This window comes from Triturus cristatus, chromosome 12, assembly GCF_964204655.1.
Source record: "Triturus cristatus chromosome 12, aTriCri1.1, whole genome shotgun sequence".
In the NCBI taxonomy this organism is placed as follows: Eukaryota; Metazoa; Chordata; class Amphibia; order Caudata; family Salamandridae; genus Triturus; species Triturus cristatus.
Window position 1 is genome coordinate 727,169,161 of NC_140595.1, and position 16,656 is coordinate 727,185,816.

A 16,656-nucleotide genomic window follows, 5' to 3' on the forward strand; every position below is an offset into this window, starting at 1 on the left:
TGTCCCAGTACTGAGCCTAGGAGCCAAGCACTGGATTACAAAAGTAACGAGAACGTACTTTACCCGTAACTTGAATTTTCTTCCATAGGAAACCATTGACTGTTTTTCTGTAAAATTTCTTCTAAGTGTCGATTTTGCAAACATGTAAATATTCCTTAAAAATCGCCTGTATAACTTAAACGCAGTTTCTCAACTGCTTACAGGTGGTACAGTAGTGCTGGATCTAGGATCCAACACTGACCTAGAAAACGTAACCATAACCCCACTTACCTGCTAAGTGAATTTCCTTCCATAGGATAACATTGGTAATTTGATCAGCAAAAGTTTGTAAGTGTCAACTTTTAAAATAGCAAAATATTGCTTAAAAGTCACAACAGTAACTAAAACGAATTTACTCACTTGTTTCCAAGAACTGTCCCAGGACTGAATCTAGGATCCAGTCCTGGATTTAGAAAAGTAATCCTGAAAGTAATTAATTGCATATAACTTAAAATTCCCATTGAGCTCAATGTATTATTGTTATTCAAATTGTGTTGCCTATTGCAATAAACTGTAACTATGACCTGCAAAAGTCAATTGCCTATTGCAAAGTATTTAACTAAAGCATCTCATTCTGAGAAAGTATATTTTGATACCTATTGTTGGTTCTAAAATAAAACAACAATATCTTTTGTATGCAAACCAATGGCCTAGAGTTCAGTTCTTGAGTGTGTGAGACCATTTGCTGACTGAGTGTGTACAACAAATGTTTTACACTGTACTCTGATACTGCCTTACTGCTCGGCAAGCTACCACTTTAGAGAGTAAGGTTATATCTAACTTTAGCCTCTGCCAAACCTCTGGGGACTGGGGACTCTGTGCACACTGTACCTATTTGGGAACAGTATATACAGAGCCACTTTCTCACAGTAGTGATAAAGTGATTAGAGTCCTAAGGCCAACATAATGATACAGCAAAACGTGAGGTGAAAAGCAAAAAGGTTGCTGGTAGGCCACCTTAAGGATGCCAGGTCTAACAAACACTGAACTAAGGATAACATGAGTAAAACATCAGGTTTCTCTACTGCATTTGGTGAGACAAGTGGGCCTTCTTTTATCTTCCATTCAAGCAATCTTTGACAGACCCCTTTATTATAGAGCTTTTCAAGGATTAAAGATAAGGCACTTACAAAGGAGTCCCAAATACTCAGAGATGGTTGACTTCTGTAATATGGGTCGTAGACTAAAAGCAGGGCAAAAACAGAGTGCAACAGGGTCCAAAAAACTTGAGTGCCACAAGAGAGTTTGAATGCAAGCGTATCCTTTTACAGATCCAGAGATATACTCATGCAATTTTTGTTTTTAGGACAGAACGTGCATGATGAAAAAAACATTGTTTTTAAAAAGCGCATTGCAGAATATCAGTACTTTGATGTGGGAAAACTTCAAAACTTTCAAACAAAATATTTGTAGGCAGTTTACAGCAAGTTGTTGTGGCCGAGTGGTTAAGGCGATGGACTAGAAATCCATTGGGGTATCCCCGCGCAGGTTCGAATCCTGCCAACAACGAGAATCTTTTTATTATCGTCTACAATTTCAGAAGTTAACCTTTAGTATTTCTTCCATTTCAGTTTTATAAATAGGTGGCTTATTTTTGTGTCACTATTGCCTCTCCACATATTTGTTATCGCTACCTCTTTCATGTCTTTGCTACACCTCATTCCTACTTTAGCACTGGTGTAAACGCTTCAAATTATTATACCGTTGCTCTCTCATTCATACCTGCGCATGCACTTGAAAGTTACTTTACCAATAAAAGACGCAAAGAGAGAAATAGAACAAAAGTGCTGGCTGGATTGGCAAACACACTTCATAAAACTGCATTTTCTTTTTTATTCTCCCCCGTGTTACATGCTTAACCTCCCCATGTGTAATTTCTCTTAACCTGCTGTCCCAGGAAGAGAATTTCATGTACAGGCTCTTTCTGTGTTTTTTCCCTAGTCTGTCTTTCCCATTTCTTAGCTGTGTAACTGTTCCTTTACGCGCTCTATTTAAACGCCATCAATCTCATTTGAGCTCCTTGCTCCCGCTTCTGTTTTCTCCACCTCTCATACTGCCAGTTCTCTCTTTCTCTGTGGTTGGTGGCTACTTTCCTGAGCTTCCGAAGCCACGTGGTTCCTGCCTCTTGTTGTCAGACTTGAATTGGAAAAGGAACCATATTAACAAGCCTTTACCACTCACACACGGCGGAAGTTTATACTTTAATTCAGTGAGCTAAGAAAAGCGTGTTGTGGGTCCCCTACGAGCCATTGTGCTTGCTTCATCATCATTTGGCACCAGTCATTAGCCGCAGCTCTGCTAATGAGCCACTGAGGTCAGTTTCAATATTTACTCAAAAACATAACCATGCAGCCCACCCCTCAACTGTGTATTTATCTTGCTTTTCTGCTGTTCGTGTGATTAGCTGGGAGGAGCTCACGGCGACATCCTCCCTATAAAAGTGTAGATGGATCACTCTCTAACTCTTTCTTGCTTCACATACAAATGGCTTGAAAGGTGCAGGGAAGATGCAGGTCTAATAGACAGAATAGAAGGCCTGTGCCAGGTGGGTTTCTCTGCATTGGTGTCCCATCACAGGTCCGCAAGTGTAATGTGTGATCTTTGACTCCTGGCATTTCACAAGCAGGCGGCCAGGAAACGGTTTCAGCCTATCAACCACTGAGGAGACGCAGCCTCTGAATGAGGAATGAGGAAGCAATGAATACATCCAGCCTATCACAGGAACAGCCCTGAGTGTTCCGAATTATAAATTCTCCATGTCATTGTATGTCGTTGAGCCCAAGTAGCTCGCCGTGATCGTATAGTGGTTAGTACTCTGCGTTGTGGCCGCAGCAACCTCGGTTCGAATCCGAGTCACGGCATTGTGGTTGGCAATGTCACGGCAGTTGGGTGTTAATTTTACAGAATTAGCAAATGTACCAGTGGTTTTTGTAAAATGTCTATTAAAAACAGATCCTTTCAAATATTTAAACCATCTAACAACAAATGATTTAAACTCGCATGATTATAAGCTGTAGCTATAATGTATTTACTTACATAAATTATCATTCTTGAACCTATTGGGGGTGGAGGGGGAGCGGAGCTCACCCCCCAGGTGCAGTTGAGTGACCTGTGTTGTGGCTCTCTAGAGGGAAGGCACAAATTTTGCTGTCACCCAGCCCAATCCAGACGTGTATTGGGGCCAGGTTTCAGGCAAATAGAGCAGTAAGTGCAGAGACATGTTCACTCTCTAAAAGTGGCATTTCTAAAATAGTAAAGTTAAATCCAACCTCACCAGTAAGTAGGATTTTCAATAAATAAATAAAGCTACTCCTCTCCGATATGGAATTACCAAATAAAAAGTATAGGGGAATACACAGAGCTAACCTATGAGAGGGGTAGACCTCACAGTAGTGAAAAATGAAATAGACTGTTTGGTACTTACAGGACACGCGAACCACCAAAGTACATATCTTATTTTTTACTTACATAGCATCATGCACCTAGGACTACCTAGGGCCTACCTTAGGTGTAAATTATATGTAATAAAAGGGGAGTTTAAGGCTTGGCAAGTAGGCTGGGACTCCCCTGGGAGACCCCTGAGTCTATGCCCAGAACCATAACTCTGCCAGTCGAGTACTTACCTAAAAGCCGATAACTCACTTTTCTTCCATAGGCTAACATTGAGTGGTTTCACTTGGAAATTCTTCTAAGTGGTGTGGAGTTTTGGAACTTTAAAATATTCATCTAAAATCAGCCGAACAACGAATTCTGATTTACTCACCTGTTATCAGGAGAGACCTCAGTGCTGCATCTTGGAGCTCAGTACTGACCCTGAAAAGTAATTTTAACCGTACTTACCAGTAACTCGAATTTCCTTCCATGGGATATCATTGCCTGCTTTTTGCTGAAAATTTTCTAAGTGTCGATTTTTGAAACTTACAAATATTCTTTAAAAATCGTACCAACTGTGAAAACGTAATTGTTTACCTGTTTTAGATAGATGTCCCAGTACTGAGCCTAGGAGCCCAGCACTGGATTACAAAAGTAACGAGAACGTACTTTACCCGTAACTTGAATTTTCTTCCATAGGAAACCATTGACTGTTTTTCTGTGAAATTTCTTCTAAGTGTCGATTTTGCAAACATGTAAATATTCCTTAAAAATCGCCTGTATAACTTAAACGCAGTTTCTCAACTGCTTACAGGTGGTACAGTAGTGCTGAATCTAGGATCCAACACTGACCTTGAAAAAGTAACCATAACCCCACTTACCTGCTAAGTGAATTTCCTTCCATAGGATAACATTGGTAATTTGATCAGCAAAAGTTTCTAAGTGTCAACTTTTAAAATAGCAAAATATTGCTTAAAAATCACAACCGTAACTAAAACGAATTTACTCACTTGTTTCCAAGAACTGTCCCAGGACTGAATCTAGGATCCAGTCCTGGATTTAGAAAAGTAATCCTGAAAGTAATTAATTGCATATAACTTAAAATTCCCATTGAGCTCAATGTATTATTGTGATTCAAATTGTGTTGCCTATTGCAATAAACTGTAACTATGACCTGCAAAAGTCAATTGCCTATTGCAAAGTATTTAACTAAAGCATCTCATTCTGAGAAAGTATATTTTGATACCTATTGTTGGTTCTAAAATAAAACAACAATATCTTTTGTATGCAAACCAATGGCCTAGAGTTCAGTTCTTGAGTGTGTGAGACCATTTGCTGACTGAGTGTGTACAACAAATGTTTTACACTGTACTCTGATACTGCCTTACTGCTCGGCAAGCTACCACTTTAGAGAGTAAGGTTATATCTAACTTTAGCCTCTGCCAAACCTCTGGGGACTGGGGACTCTGTGCACACTGTACCTATTTGGGAACAGTATATACAGAGCCACTTTCTCACAGTAGTGATAAAGTGATTAGAGTCCTACGGCCAACATAAAGATACAGCAAAACGTGAGGTGAAAAGCAAAAAGGTTGCTGGTAGGCCACCTTAAGGATGCCAGGTCTAACAAACACTGAACTAAGGATAACATGAGTAAAACATCAGGTTTCTCTACTGCATTTGGTGAGACAAGTGGGCCTTCTTTTATCTTCCATTCAAGCAATCTTTGACAGACCCCTTTATTATAGAGCTTTTCAAGGATTAAAGATAAGGCACTTACAAAGGAGTCCCAAATACTCAGAGATGGTTGACTTCTGTAATATGGGTCGTAGACTAAAAGCAGCGCAAAAACAGAGTGCAACAGGGTCCAAAAAACTTGAGTGCCACAAGAGAGTTTGAATGCAAGCGTATCCTTTTACAGATCCAGAGATATACTCATGCAATTTTTGTTTTTAGGACAGAACGTGCATGATGAAAAAAACATTGTTTTTAAAAAGCGCATTGCAGAATATCAGTACTTTGATGTGGGAAAACTTCAAAACTTTCAAACAAAATATTTGTAGGCAGCTTACAGCAAGTTGTTGTGGCCGAGTGGTTAAGGCGATGGACTAGAAATCCATTGGGGTATCCCCGCGCAGGTTCGAATCCTGCCAACAACGAGAATCTTTTTATTATCGGCTACAATTTCAGAAGTTAACCTTTAGTATTTCTTCCATTTCAGTTTTATAAATAGGTGGCTTATTTTTGTGTCACTATTGCCTCTCCACATATTTGTTATCGCTACCTCTTTCATGTCTTTGCTACATCTCATTCCTACTTTAGCACTGGTGTAAACGCTTCAAATTATTATACCGTTGCTCTCTCATTCATACCTGCGCATGCACTTGAAAGTTACTTTACCAATAAAAGACGCAAAGAGAGAAATAGAACAAAAGTGCTGGCTGGATTGGCAAACACACTTCATAAAACTGCATTTTCTTTTTTATTCTCCCCCGTGTTACATGCTTAACCTCCCCATGTGTAATTTCTCTTAACCTGCTGTCCCAGGAAGAGAATTTCATGTACAGGCTCTTTCTGTGTTTTTTTCCCTAGTCTGTCTTTCCCATTTCTTAGCTGTGTAACTGTTCCTTTACGCGCTCTATTTAAACGCCATCAATCTCATTTGAGCTCCTTGCTCCCGCTTCTGTTTTCTCCACCTCTCATACTGCCAGTTCTCTCTTTCTCTGTGATTGGTGGCTACTTTCCTGAGCTTCCGAAGCCACGTGGTTCCTGCCTCTTGTTGTCAGACTTGAATTGGAAAAGGAACTATATTAACAAGCCTTTACCACTCACACACGGCGGAAGTTTATACTTTAATTCAGTGAGCTAAGAAAAGCGTGTTGTGGGTCCCCTACGAGCCATGGTGCTTGCTTCATCATGATTTGGCACCAGTCATTAGCCGCAGCTCTGCTAATGAGCCACTTAGGTCAGTTTCAATATTTATTCAAAAACATAACCATGCAGCCCACCCCTCAACTGTGTATTTATCTTGCTTTTCTGCTGTTCGTGTGATTAGCTGGGAGGAGCTCACGGCGACATCCTCCCTATAAAAGTGTAGATGGATCACTCTCTAACTCTTTCTTGCTTCACATACAAATGGCTTGAAAGGTGCAGGGAAGATGCAGGTCTAATAGACAGAATAGAAGGTCTGTGCCAGGTGGGTTTCTCTGCATTGGTGTCCCATCACAGGTCCGCAAGTGTAATGTGTGATCTTTGACTCCTGGCATTTCACAAGCAGGCGGCCAGGAAACGGTTTCAGCCTATCAACCACTGAGGAGACGCAGCCTCTGAATGAGGAATGAGGAAGCAATGAATACATCCAGCCTATCACAGGAACAGCCCTGAGTGTTCCGAATTATAAATTCTCCATGTCACTGTATGTCGTTGAGCCCAAGTAGCTCGCCGTGATCGTATAGTGGTTAGTACTCTGCGTTGTGGCCGCAGCAACCTCGGTTCGAATCCGAGTCACAGCATTGTGGTTGGCAATGTCATGGCAGTTGGGTGTTAATTTTACAGAATTAGCAAATGTACCAGTGGTTTTTGTAAAATGTCTATTAAAAACAGATCCTTTCAAATATTTAAACCATCTAACAACAAATGATTTAAACTCGCATGATTATAAGCTGTAGCTATAATGTATTTACTTACATAAATTATCGTTCTTGAACCTATTGGGGGTGGAGGGGGAGCGGAGCTCACCCCCCAGGTGCAGTTGAGTGACCTGTGTTGTGGCTCTCTAGAGGGAAGGCACAAATTTTGCTGTCACCCAGCCCAATCCAGACGTGTATTGGGGCCAGGTTTCAGGCAAATAGAGCAGTAAGTGCAGAGACATGTTCACTCTCTAAAAGTGGCATTTCTAAAATAGTAAAGTTAAATCCAACCTCACCAGTAAGTAGGATTTTCAATAAATAAATAAAGCTACTCCTCTCCGATATGGAATTACCAAATAAAAAGTATAGGGGAATACACAGAGCTAACCTATGAGAGGGGTAGACCTCACAGTAGTGAAAAATGAAATAGACTGTTTGGTACTTACAGGACACGCGAACCACCAAAGTACATATCTTATTTTTTACTTACACAGCATCATGCACCTAGGACTACCTAGGGCCTACCTAAGGTGTAAATTATATGTAATAAAAGGGGAGTTTAAGGCTTGGCAAGTAGGCTGGGACTCCCCTGGGAGACCCCTGAGTCTATGCCCAGAACCATAACTCTGCCAGTCGAGTACTTACCTAAAAGCCGATAACTCACTTTTCTTCCATAGGCTAACAGTGAGTGGTTTCACTTGGAAATTCTTCTAAGTGGTGTGGAGTTTTGGAACTTTAAAATATTCATCTAAAATCAGCCGAACAACGAATTCTGATTTACTCACCTGTTATCAGGAGAGACCTCAGTGCTGCATCTTGGAGCTCAGTACTGACCCTGAAAAGTAATTTTAACCGTACTTACCAGTAACTCGAATTTCCTTCCATGGGATATCATTGCCTGCTTTTTGCTGAAAATTTTCTAAGTGTCGATTTTTGAAACTTACAAATATTCTTTAAAAATCGTACCAACTGTGAAAACGTAATTGTTTACCTGTTTTAGATAGATGTCCCAGTACTGAGCCTAGGAGCCCAGCACTGGATTACAAAAGTAACGAGAACGTACTTTACCCGTAACTTGAATTTTCTTCCATTGGAAACCATTGACTGTTTTTCTGTGAAATTTCTTCTAAGTGTCGATTTTGCAAACATGTAAATATTCCTTAAAAATCGCCTGTATAACTTAAACGCAGTTTCTCAACTGCTTACAGGTGGTACAGTAGTGCTGGATCTAGGATCCAACACTGACCTAGAAAAAGTAACCATAACCCCACTTACCTGCTAAGTGAATTTCCTTCCATAGGATAACATTGGTAATTTGATCAGCAAAAGTTTCTAAGTGTCAACTTTTAAAATAGCAAAATATTGCTTAAAAATCACAACAGTAACTAAAACGAATTTACTCACTTGTTTCCAAGAACTGTCCCAGGACTGAATCTAGGATCCAGTCCTGGATTTAGAAAAGTAATCCTGAAAGTAATTAATTGCATATAACTTAAAATTCCCATTGAGCTCAATGTATTATTGTGATTCAAATTGTGTTGCCTATTGCAATAAACTGTAACTATGACCTGCAAAAGTCAATTGCCTATTGCAAAGTATTTAACTAAAGCATCTCATTCTGAGAAAGTATATTTTGATACCTATTGTTGGTTCTAAAATAAAACAACAATATCTTTTGTATGCAAACCAATGGCCTAGAGTTCAGTTCTTGAGTGTGTGAGACCATTTGCTGACTGAGTGTGTACAACAAATGTTTTACACTGTACTCTGATACTGCCTTACTGCTCGGCAAGCTACCACTTTAGAGAGTAAGGTTATATCTAACTTTAGCCTCTGCCAAACCTCTGGGGACTGGGGACTCTGTGCACACTGTACCTATTTGGGAACAGTATATACAGAGCCACTTTCTCACAGTAGTGATAAAGTGATTAGAGTCCTAAGGCCAACATAAAGATACAGCAAAACGTGAGGTGAAAAGCAAAAAGGTTGCTGGTAGGCCACCTTAAGGATGCCAGGTCTAACAAAAACTGAACTAAGGATAACATGAGTAAAACATCAGGTTTCTCTACTGCATTTGGTGAGACAAGTGGGCCTTCTTTTATCTTCCATTCAAGCAATCTTTGACAGACCCCTTTATTATAGAGCTTTTCAAGGATTAAAGATAAGGCACTTACAAAGGAGTCCCAAATACTCAGAGATGGTTGACTTCTGTAATATGGGTCGTAGACTAAAAGCAGCGCAAAAACAGAGTGCAACAGGGTCCAAAAAACTTGAGTGCCACAAGAGAGTTTGAATGCAAGCGTATCCTTTTACAGATCCAGAGATATACTCATGCAATTTTTGTTTTTAGGACAGAACGTGCATGATGAAAAAAACATTGTTTTTAAAAAGCGCATTGCAGAATATCAGTACTTTGATGTGGGAAAACTTCAAAACTTTCAAACAAAATATTTGTAGGCAGCTTACAGCAAGTTGTTGTGGCCGAGTGGTTAAGGCGATGGACTAGAAATCCATTGGGGTATCCCCGCGCAGGTTCGAATCCTGCCAACAACGAGAATCTTTTTATTATCGGCTACAATTTCAGAAGTTAACCTTTAGTATTTCTTCCATTTCAGTTTTATAAATAGGTGGCTTATTTTTGTGTCACTATTGCCTCTCCACATATTTGTTATCGCTACCTCTTTCATGTCTTTGCTACACCTCATTCCTACTTTAGCACTGGTGTAAACGCTTCAAATTATTATACGGTTGCTCTCTCATTCATACCTGCGCATGCACTTGAAAGTTACTTTACCAATAAAAGACGCAAAGAGAGAAATAGAACAAAAGTGCTGGCTGGATTGGCAAACACACTTCATAAAACTGCATTTTCTTTTTTATTCTCCCCCGTGTTACATGCTTAACCTCCCCATGTGTAATTTCTCTTAACCTGCTGTCCCAGGAAGAGAATTTCATCTACAGGCTCTTTCTGTGTTTTTTTCCCTAGTCTGTCTTTCCCATTTCTTAGCTGTGTAACTGTTCCTTTACGCGCTCTATTTAAACGCCATCAATCTCATTTGAGCTCCTTGCTCCCGCTTCTGTTTTCTCCACCTCTCATACTGCCAGTTCTCTCTTTCTCTGTGGTTGGTGGCTACTTTCCTGAGCTTCCGAAGCCACGTGGTTCCTGCCTCTTGTTGTCAGACTTGAATTGGAAAAGGAACCATATTAACAAGCCTTTACCACTCACACACGGCGGAAGTTTATACTTTAATTCAGTGAGCTAAGAAAAGCGTGTTGTGGGTCCCCTACGAGCCATGGTGCTTGCTTCATCATGATTTGGCACCAGTCATTAGCCGCAGCTCTGCTAATGAGCCACTGAGGTCAGTTTCAATATTTACTCAAAAACATAACCATGCAGCCCACCCCTCAACTGTGTATTTATCTTGCTTTTCTGCTGTTCGTGTGATTAGCTGGGAGGAGATCACGGCGACATCCTCCCTATAAAAGTGTAGATGGATCACTCTCTAACTCTTTCTTGCTTCACATACAAATGGCTTGAAAGGTGCAGGGAAGATGCAGGTCTAATAGACAGAATAGAAGGTCTGTGCCAGGTGGGTTTCTCTGCATTGGTGTCCCATCACAGGTCCGCAAGTGTAATGTGTGATCTTTGACTCCTGGCATTTCACAAGCAGGCGGCCAGGAAACGGTTTCAGCCTATCAACCACTGAGGAGACGCAGCCTCTGAATGAGGAATGAGGAAGCAATGAATACATCCAGCCTATCACAGGAACAGCCCTGAGTGTTCCGAATTATAAATTCTCCATGTCACTGTATGTCGTTGAGCCCAAGTAGCTTGCCGTGATCGTATAGTGGTTAGTACTCTGCGTTGTGGCCGCAGCAACCTCGGTTCGAATCTGAGTCACGGCATTGTGGTTGGCAATGTCACGGCAGTTGGGTGTTAATTTTACAGAATTAGCAAATGTACCAGTGGTTTTTGTAAAATGTCTATTAAAAACAGATCCTTTCAAATATTTAAACCATCTAACAACAAATGATTTAAACTCGCATGATTATAAGCTGTAGCTATAATGTATTTACTTACATAAATTATCGTTCTTGAACCTATTGGGGGTGGAGGGGGAGCGGAGCTCACCCCCCAGGTGCAGTTGAGTGACCTGTGTTGTGGCTCTCTAGAGGGAAGGCACACATTTTGCTGTCACCCAGCCCAATCCAGACGTGTATTGGGGCCAGGTTTCAGGCAAATAGAGCAGTAAGTGCAGAGACATGTTCACTCTCTAAAAGTGGCATTTCTAAAATAGTAAAGTTAAATCCAACCTCACCAGTAAGTAGGATTTTCAATAAATAAATAAACCTACTCCTCTCCGATATGGAATTACCAAATAAAAAGTATAGGGGAATACACAGAGCTAACCTATGAGAGGGGTAGACCTCACAGTAGTGAAAAATGAAATAGACTGTTTGGTACTTACAGGACACGCGAACCACCAAAGTACATATCTTATTTTTTACTTACATAGCATCATGCACCTAGGACCTACCTTAGGTGTAAATTATATGTAATAAAAGGGGAGTTTAAGGCTTGGCAAGTAGGCTGGGACTCCCCTGGGAGACCCCTGAGTCTATGCCCAGAACCATAACTCTGCCAGTCGAGTACTTACCTAAAAGCCGATAACTCACTTTTCTTCCATAGGCTAACATTGAGTGGTTTCACTTGGAAATTCTTCTAAGTGGTGTGGAGTTTTGGAACTTTAAAATATTCATCTAAAATCAGCCGAACAACGAATTCTGATTTACTCACCTGTTATCAGGAGAGACCTCAGTGCTGCATCTTGGAGCTCAGTACTGACCCTGAAAAGTAATTTTAACCGTACTTACCAGTAACTCGAATTTCCTTTCATGGGATATCATTGCCTGCTTTTTGCTGAAAATTTTCTAAGTGTCGATTTTTGAAACTTACAAATATTCTTTAAAAATCGTACCAACTGTGAAAACGTAATTGTTTACCTGTTTTAGATAGATGTCCCAGTACTGAGCCTAGGAGCCCAGCACTGGATTACAAAAGTAACGAGAACGTACTTTACCCGTAACTTGAATTTTCTTCCATAGGAAACCATTGACTGTTTTTCTGTGAAATTTCTTCTAAGTGTCGATTTTGCAAACATGTAAATATTCCTTAAAAATCGCCTGTATAACTTAAACGCAGTTTCTCAACTGCTTACAGGTGGTACAGTAGTGCTGGATCTAGGATCCAACACTGACCTAGAAAAAGTAACCATAATCCCACTTACCTGCTAAGTGAATTTCCTTCCATAGGATAACGTTGGTATTTTGATCAGCAAAAGTTTCTAAGTGTCAACTTTTAAAATAGCAAAATATTGCTTAAAAATCACAACAGTAACTAAAACGAATTTACTCACTTGTTTCCAAGAACTGTCCCAGGACTGAATCTAGGATCCAGTCCTGGATTTAGAAAAGTAATCCTGAAAGTAATTAATTGCATATAACTTAAAATTCCCATTGAGCTCAATGTATTATTGTGATTCAAATTGTGTTGCCTATTGCAATAAACTGTAACTATGACCTGCAAAAGTCAATTGCCTATTGCAAAGTATTTAACTAAAGCATCTCATTCTGAGAAAGTATATTTTGATACCTATTGTTGGTTCTAAAATAAAACAACAATATCTTTTGTATGCAAACCAATGGCCTAGAGTTCAGTTCTTGAGTGTGTGAGACCATTTGCTGACTGAGTGTGTACAACAAATGTTTTACACTGTACTCTGATACTGCCTTACTGCTCGGCAAGCTACCACTTTAGAGAGTAAGGTTATATCTAACTTTAGCCTCTGCCAAACCTCTGGGGACTGGGGACTCTGTGCACACTGTACCTATTTGGGAACAGTATATACAGAGCCACTTTTTCTCAGTAGTGATAAAGTGATTAGAGTCCTAAGGCCAACATAAAGATACAGCAAAACGTGAGGTGAAAAGCAAAAAGGTTGCTGGTAGGCCACCTTAAGGATGCCAGGTCTAACAAAAACTGAACTAAGGATAACATGAGTAAAACATCAGGTTATTCTACTGCATTTGGTGAGACAAGTGGGCCTTCTTTTATCTTCCATTCAAGCAATCTTTGACAGACCCCTTTATTATAGAGCTTTTCAAGGATTAAAGATAAGGCACTTACAAAGGAGTCCCAAATACTCAGAGATGGTTGACTTCTGTAATATGGGTCGTAGACTAAAAGCAGCGCAAAAACAGATTGCAACAGGGTCCAAAAAATTGAGTGCCACACGAGAGTTTGAATGCAAGCGTATCCTTTTACAGATCCAGAGATATACTCATGCAATTTTTGTTTTTAGGACAGAACGTGCATGATGAAAAAAACATTGTTTTTAAAAAGCGCATTGCAGAATATCAGTACTTTGATGTGGGAAAACTTCAAAACTTTCAAACAAAATATTTGTAGGCAGCTTACAGCAAGTTGTTGTGGGCGAGTGGTTAAGGCGATGGACTAGAAATCCATTGGGGTATCCCCGCGCAGGTTCGAATCCTGCCAACAACGAGAAGCTTTTTATTATCGGCTACAATTTCAGAAGTTAACCTTTAGTATTTCTTCCATTTCAGTTTTATAAATAGGTGGCTTATTTTTGTGTCACTATTGCCTCTCCACATATTTGTTATCGTTACCTCTTTCATGTCTTTGCTACACCTCATTCCTACTTTAGCACTGGTGTAAACGCTTCAAATTATTATACGGTTGCTCTCTCATTCATACCTGCGCATGCACTTGAAAGTTACTTTACCAATAAAAGACGCAAAGAGAGAAATAGAACAAAAGTGCTGGCTGGATTGGCAAACACACTTCATAAAACTGCATTTTCTTTTTTATTCTCCCCCGTGTTACATGCTTAACCTCCCCATGTGTAATTTCTCTTAACCTGCTGTCCCAGGAAGAGAATGTCATCTACAGGCTCTTTCTGTGTTTTTTTCCCTAGTCTGTCTTTCCCATTTCTTAGCTGTGTAACTGTTCCTTTACGCGCTCTATTTAAACGCCATCAATCTCATTTGAGCTCCTTGCTCCCGCTTCTGTTTTCTCCACCTCTCATACTGCCAGTTCTCTCTTTCTCTGTGGTTGGTGGCTACTTTCCTGAGCTTCCGAAGCCACGTGGTTCCTGCCTCTTGTTGTCAGACTTGAATTGGAAAAGGAACCATATTAACAAGCCTTTACCACTCACACACGGCGGAAGTTTATACTTTAATTCAGTGAGCTAAAAAAAGCGTGTTGTGGGTCCCCTACGAGCCATGGTGCTTGCTTCATCATGATTTGGCACCAGTCATTAGCCGCAGCTCTGCTAATGAGCCACTGAGGTCAGTTTCAATATTTACTCAAAAACATAACCATGCAGCCCACCCCTCAACTGTGTATTTATCTTGCTTTTCTGCTGTTCGTGTGATTAGCTGGGAGGAGCTCACGGCGACATCCTCCCTATAAAAGTGTAGATGCATCACTCTCTAACTCTTTCTTACTTCACATACAAATGGCTTGAAAGGTGCAGGGAAGATGCAGGTCTAATAGACAGAATAGAAGGTCTGTGCCAGGTGGGTTTCTCTGCATTGGTGTCCCATCACAGGTCCGCAAGTGTAATGTGTGATCTTTGACTCCTGGCATTTCACAAGCAGGCGGCCAGGAAACGGTTTCAGCCTATCAACCACTGAGGAGACGCAGCCTCTGAATGAGGAATGAGGAAGCAATGAATACATCCAGCCTATCACAGGAACAGCCCTGAGTGTTCCGAATTATAAATTCTCCATGTCACTGTATGTCGTTGAGCCCAAGTAGCTTGCCGTGATCGTATAGTGGTTAGTACTCTGCGTTGTGGCCGCAGCAACCTCGGTTCGAATCCGAGTCACGGCATTGTGGTTGGCAATGTCACGGCAGTTGGGTGTTAATTTTACAGAATTAGCAAATGTACCAGTGGTTTTTGTAAAATGTCTATTAAAAACAGATCCTTTCAAATATTTAAACCATCTAACAACAAATGATTTAAACTCGCATGATTATAAGCTGTAACTATAATGTATTTACTTACATAAATTATCGTTCTTGAACCTATTGGGGGTGGAGGGGGAGCGGAGCTCACCCCCCAGGTGCATTTGAGTGACCTGTGTTGTGCCTCTCTAGAGGGAAGGCACAAATTTTGCTGTCACCCAGCCCAATCCAGACGTGTATTGGGGCCAGGTTTCAGGCAAATAGAGCAGTAAGTGCAGAGAAATGTTCACTCTCTAAAAGTGGCATTTCTAAAATAGTAAAGTTAAATCCAACCTCACCAGTAAGTAGGATTTTCAATAAATAAATAAAGCTACTCCTCTCCTATATTGAATTACCAAATTAAAAGTATAGGGGAATACACAGAGCTAACCTATGAGAGGGGTAGACCTCACAGTAGTGAAAAATGAAATAGACTGTTTGGTACTTACAGGACACGCGAACCACCAAAGTACATATCTTATTTTTTACTTACATAGCATCATGCACCTAGGACTACCTAGGGCCTACCTTAGGTGTAAATTATATGTAATAAAAGGGGAGTTTAAGGCTTGGCAAGTAGGCTGGGACTCCCCTGGGAGACCCCTGAGTCTATGCCCAGAACCATAACTCTGCCAGTCGAGTACTTACCTAAAAGCCGATAACTCACTTTTCTTCCATAGGCTAACATTGAGTGGTTTCACTTGGAAATTCTTCTAAGTGGTATGGAGTTTTGGAACTTTAAAATATTCATCTAAAATCAGCCGAACAACGAATTCTGATTTACTCACCTGTTATCAGGAGAGACCTCAGTGCTGCATCTTGGAGCTCGGTACTGACCCTGAAAAGTAATTTTAACCGTACTTACCAGTAACTCGAATTTCCTTCCATGGGATATCATTGCCTGCTTTTTGCTGAAAATTTTCTAAGTGTCGATTTTTGAAACTTACAAATATTCTTTAAAAATCGTACCAACTGTGAAAACGTAATTGTTTACCTGTTTTAGATAGATGTCCCAGTACTGAGCCTAGGAGCCCAGCACTGGATTACAAAAGTAACGAGAACGTACTTTACCCGTAACTTGAATTTTCTTCCATAGGAAACCATTGACTGTTTTTCTGTGAAATTTCTTCTAAGTGTCGATTTTGCAAACATGTAAATATTCCTTAAAAATCGCCTGTATAACTTAAACGCAGTTTCTCAACTGCTTACAGGTGGTACAGTAGTGCTGGATCTAGGATCCAACACTGACCTAGAAAACGTAACCATAACCCCACTTACCTGCTAAGTGAATTTCCTTCCATAGGATAACATTGGTAATTTGATCAGCAAAAGTTTCTAAGTGTCAACTTTTAAAATAGCAAAATATTGCTTAAAAATCACAACAGTAACTAAAACGAATTTACTCACTTGTTTCCAAGAATTGTCCCAGGACTGAATCTAGGATCCAGTCCTGGATTTAGAAAAGTAATCCTGAAAGTAATGAATTGCATATAACTTAAAATTCCCATTGAGCTCAATGTATTATTGTGATTCAAATTGTGTTGCCTATTGCAATAAACTGTAACTATGACCTGCAAAAATCAA

The 16,656-nt window shown here is 40.2% G+C and overlaps 6 non-coding genes across 6 annotated transcripts; all 6 read left to right on the plus strand.

Moving 5' to 3' along the window:
- The first annotated feature begins 1,466 nt into the window (after nucleotides 1-1,466).
- On the plus strand, nucleotides 1,467-1,548 carry TRNAS-AGA (transfer RNA serine (anticodon AGA)). Its single transcript has one exon. It is a non-coding gene; the product is annotated as a tRNA-Ser (tRNA).
- A 1,280-nt stretch (nucleotides 1,549-2,828) lies between these two features.
- TRNAH-GUG (transfer RNA histidin (anticodon GUG)) lies at nucleotides 2,829-2,900 on the plus strand. The gene has a single exon. It is a non-coding gene; the product is annotated as a tRNA-His (tRNA).
- A 2,588-nt stretch (nucleotides 2,901-5,488) lies between these two features.
- On the plus strand, nucleotides 5,489-5,570 carry TRNAS-AGA (transfer RNA serine (anticodon AGA)). Its single transcript has one exon. It is a non-coding gene; the product is annotated as a tRNA-Ser (tRNA).
- A 3,941-nt stretch (nucleotides 5,571-9,511) lies between these two features.
- Nucleotides 9,512-9,593, plus strand: TRNAS-AGA (transfer RNA serine (anticodon AGA)). Its single transcript has one exon. It is a non-coding gene; the product is annotated as a tRNA-Ser (tRNA).
- Nucleotides 9,594-13,523: 3,930 nt separating this feature from the next.
- On the plus strand, nucleotides 13,524-13,605 carry TRNAS-AGA (transfer RNA serine (anticodon AGA)). Its single transcript has one exon. It is a non-coding gene; the product is annotated as a tRNA-Ser (tRNA).
- Nucleotides 13,606-14,886: 1,281 nt separating this feature from the next.
- On the plus strand, nucleotides 14,887-14,958 carry TRNAH-GUG (transfer RNA histidin (anticodon GUG)). The gene has a single exon. It is a non-coding gene; the product is annotated as a tRNA-His (tRNA).
- Nucleotides 14,959-16,656: the final 1,698 nt, after the last annotated feature.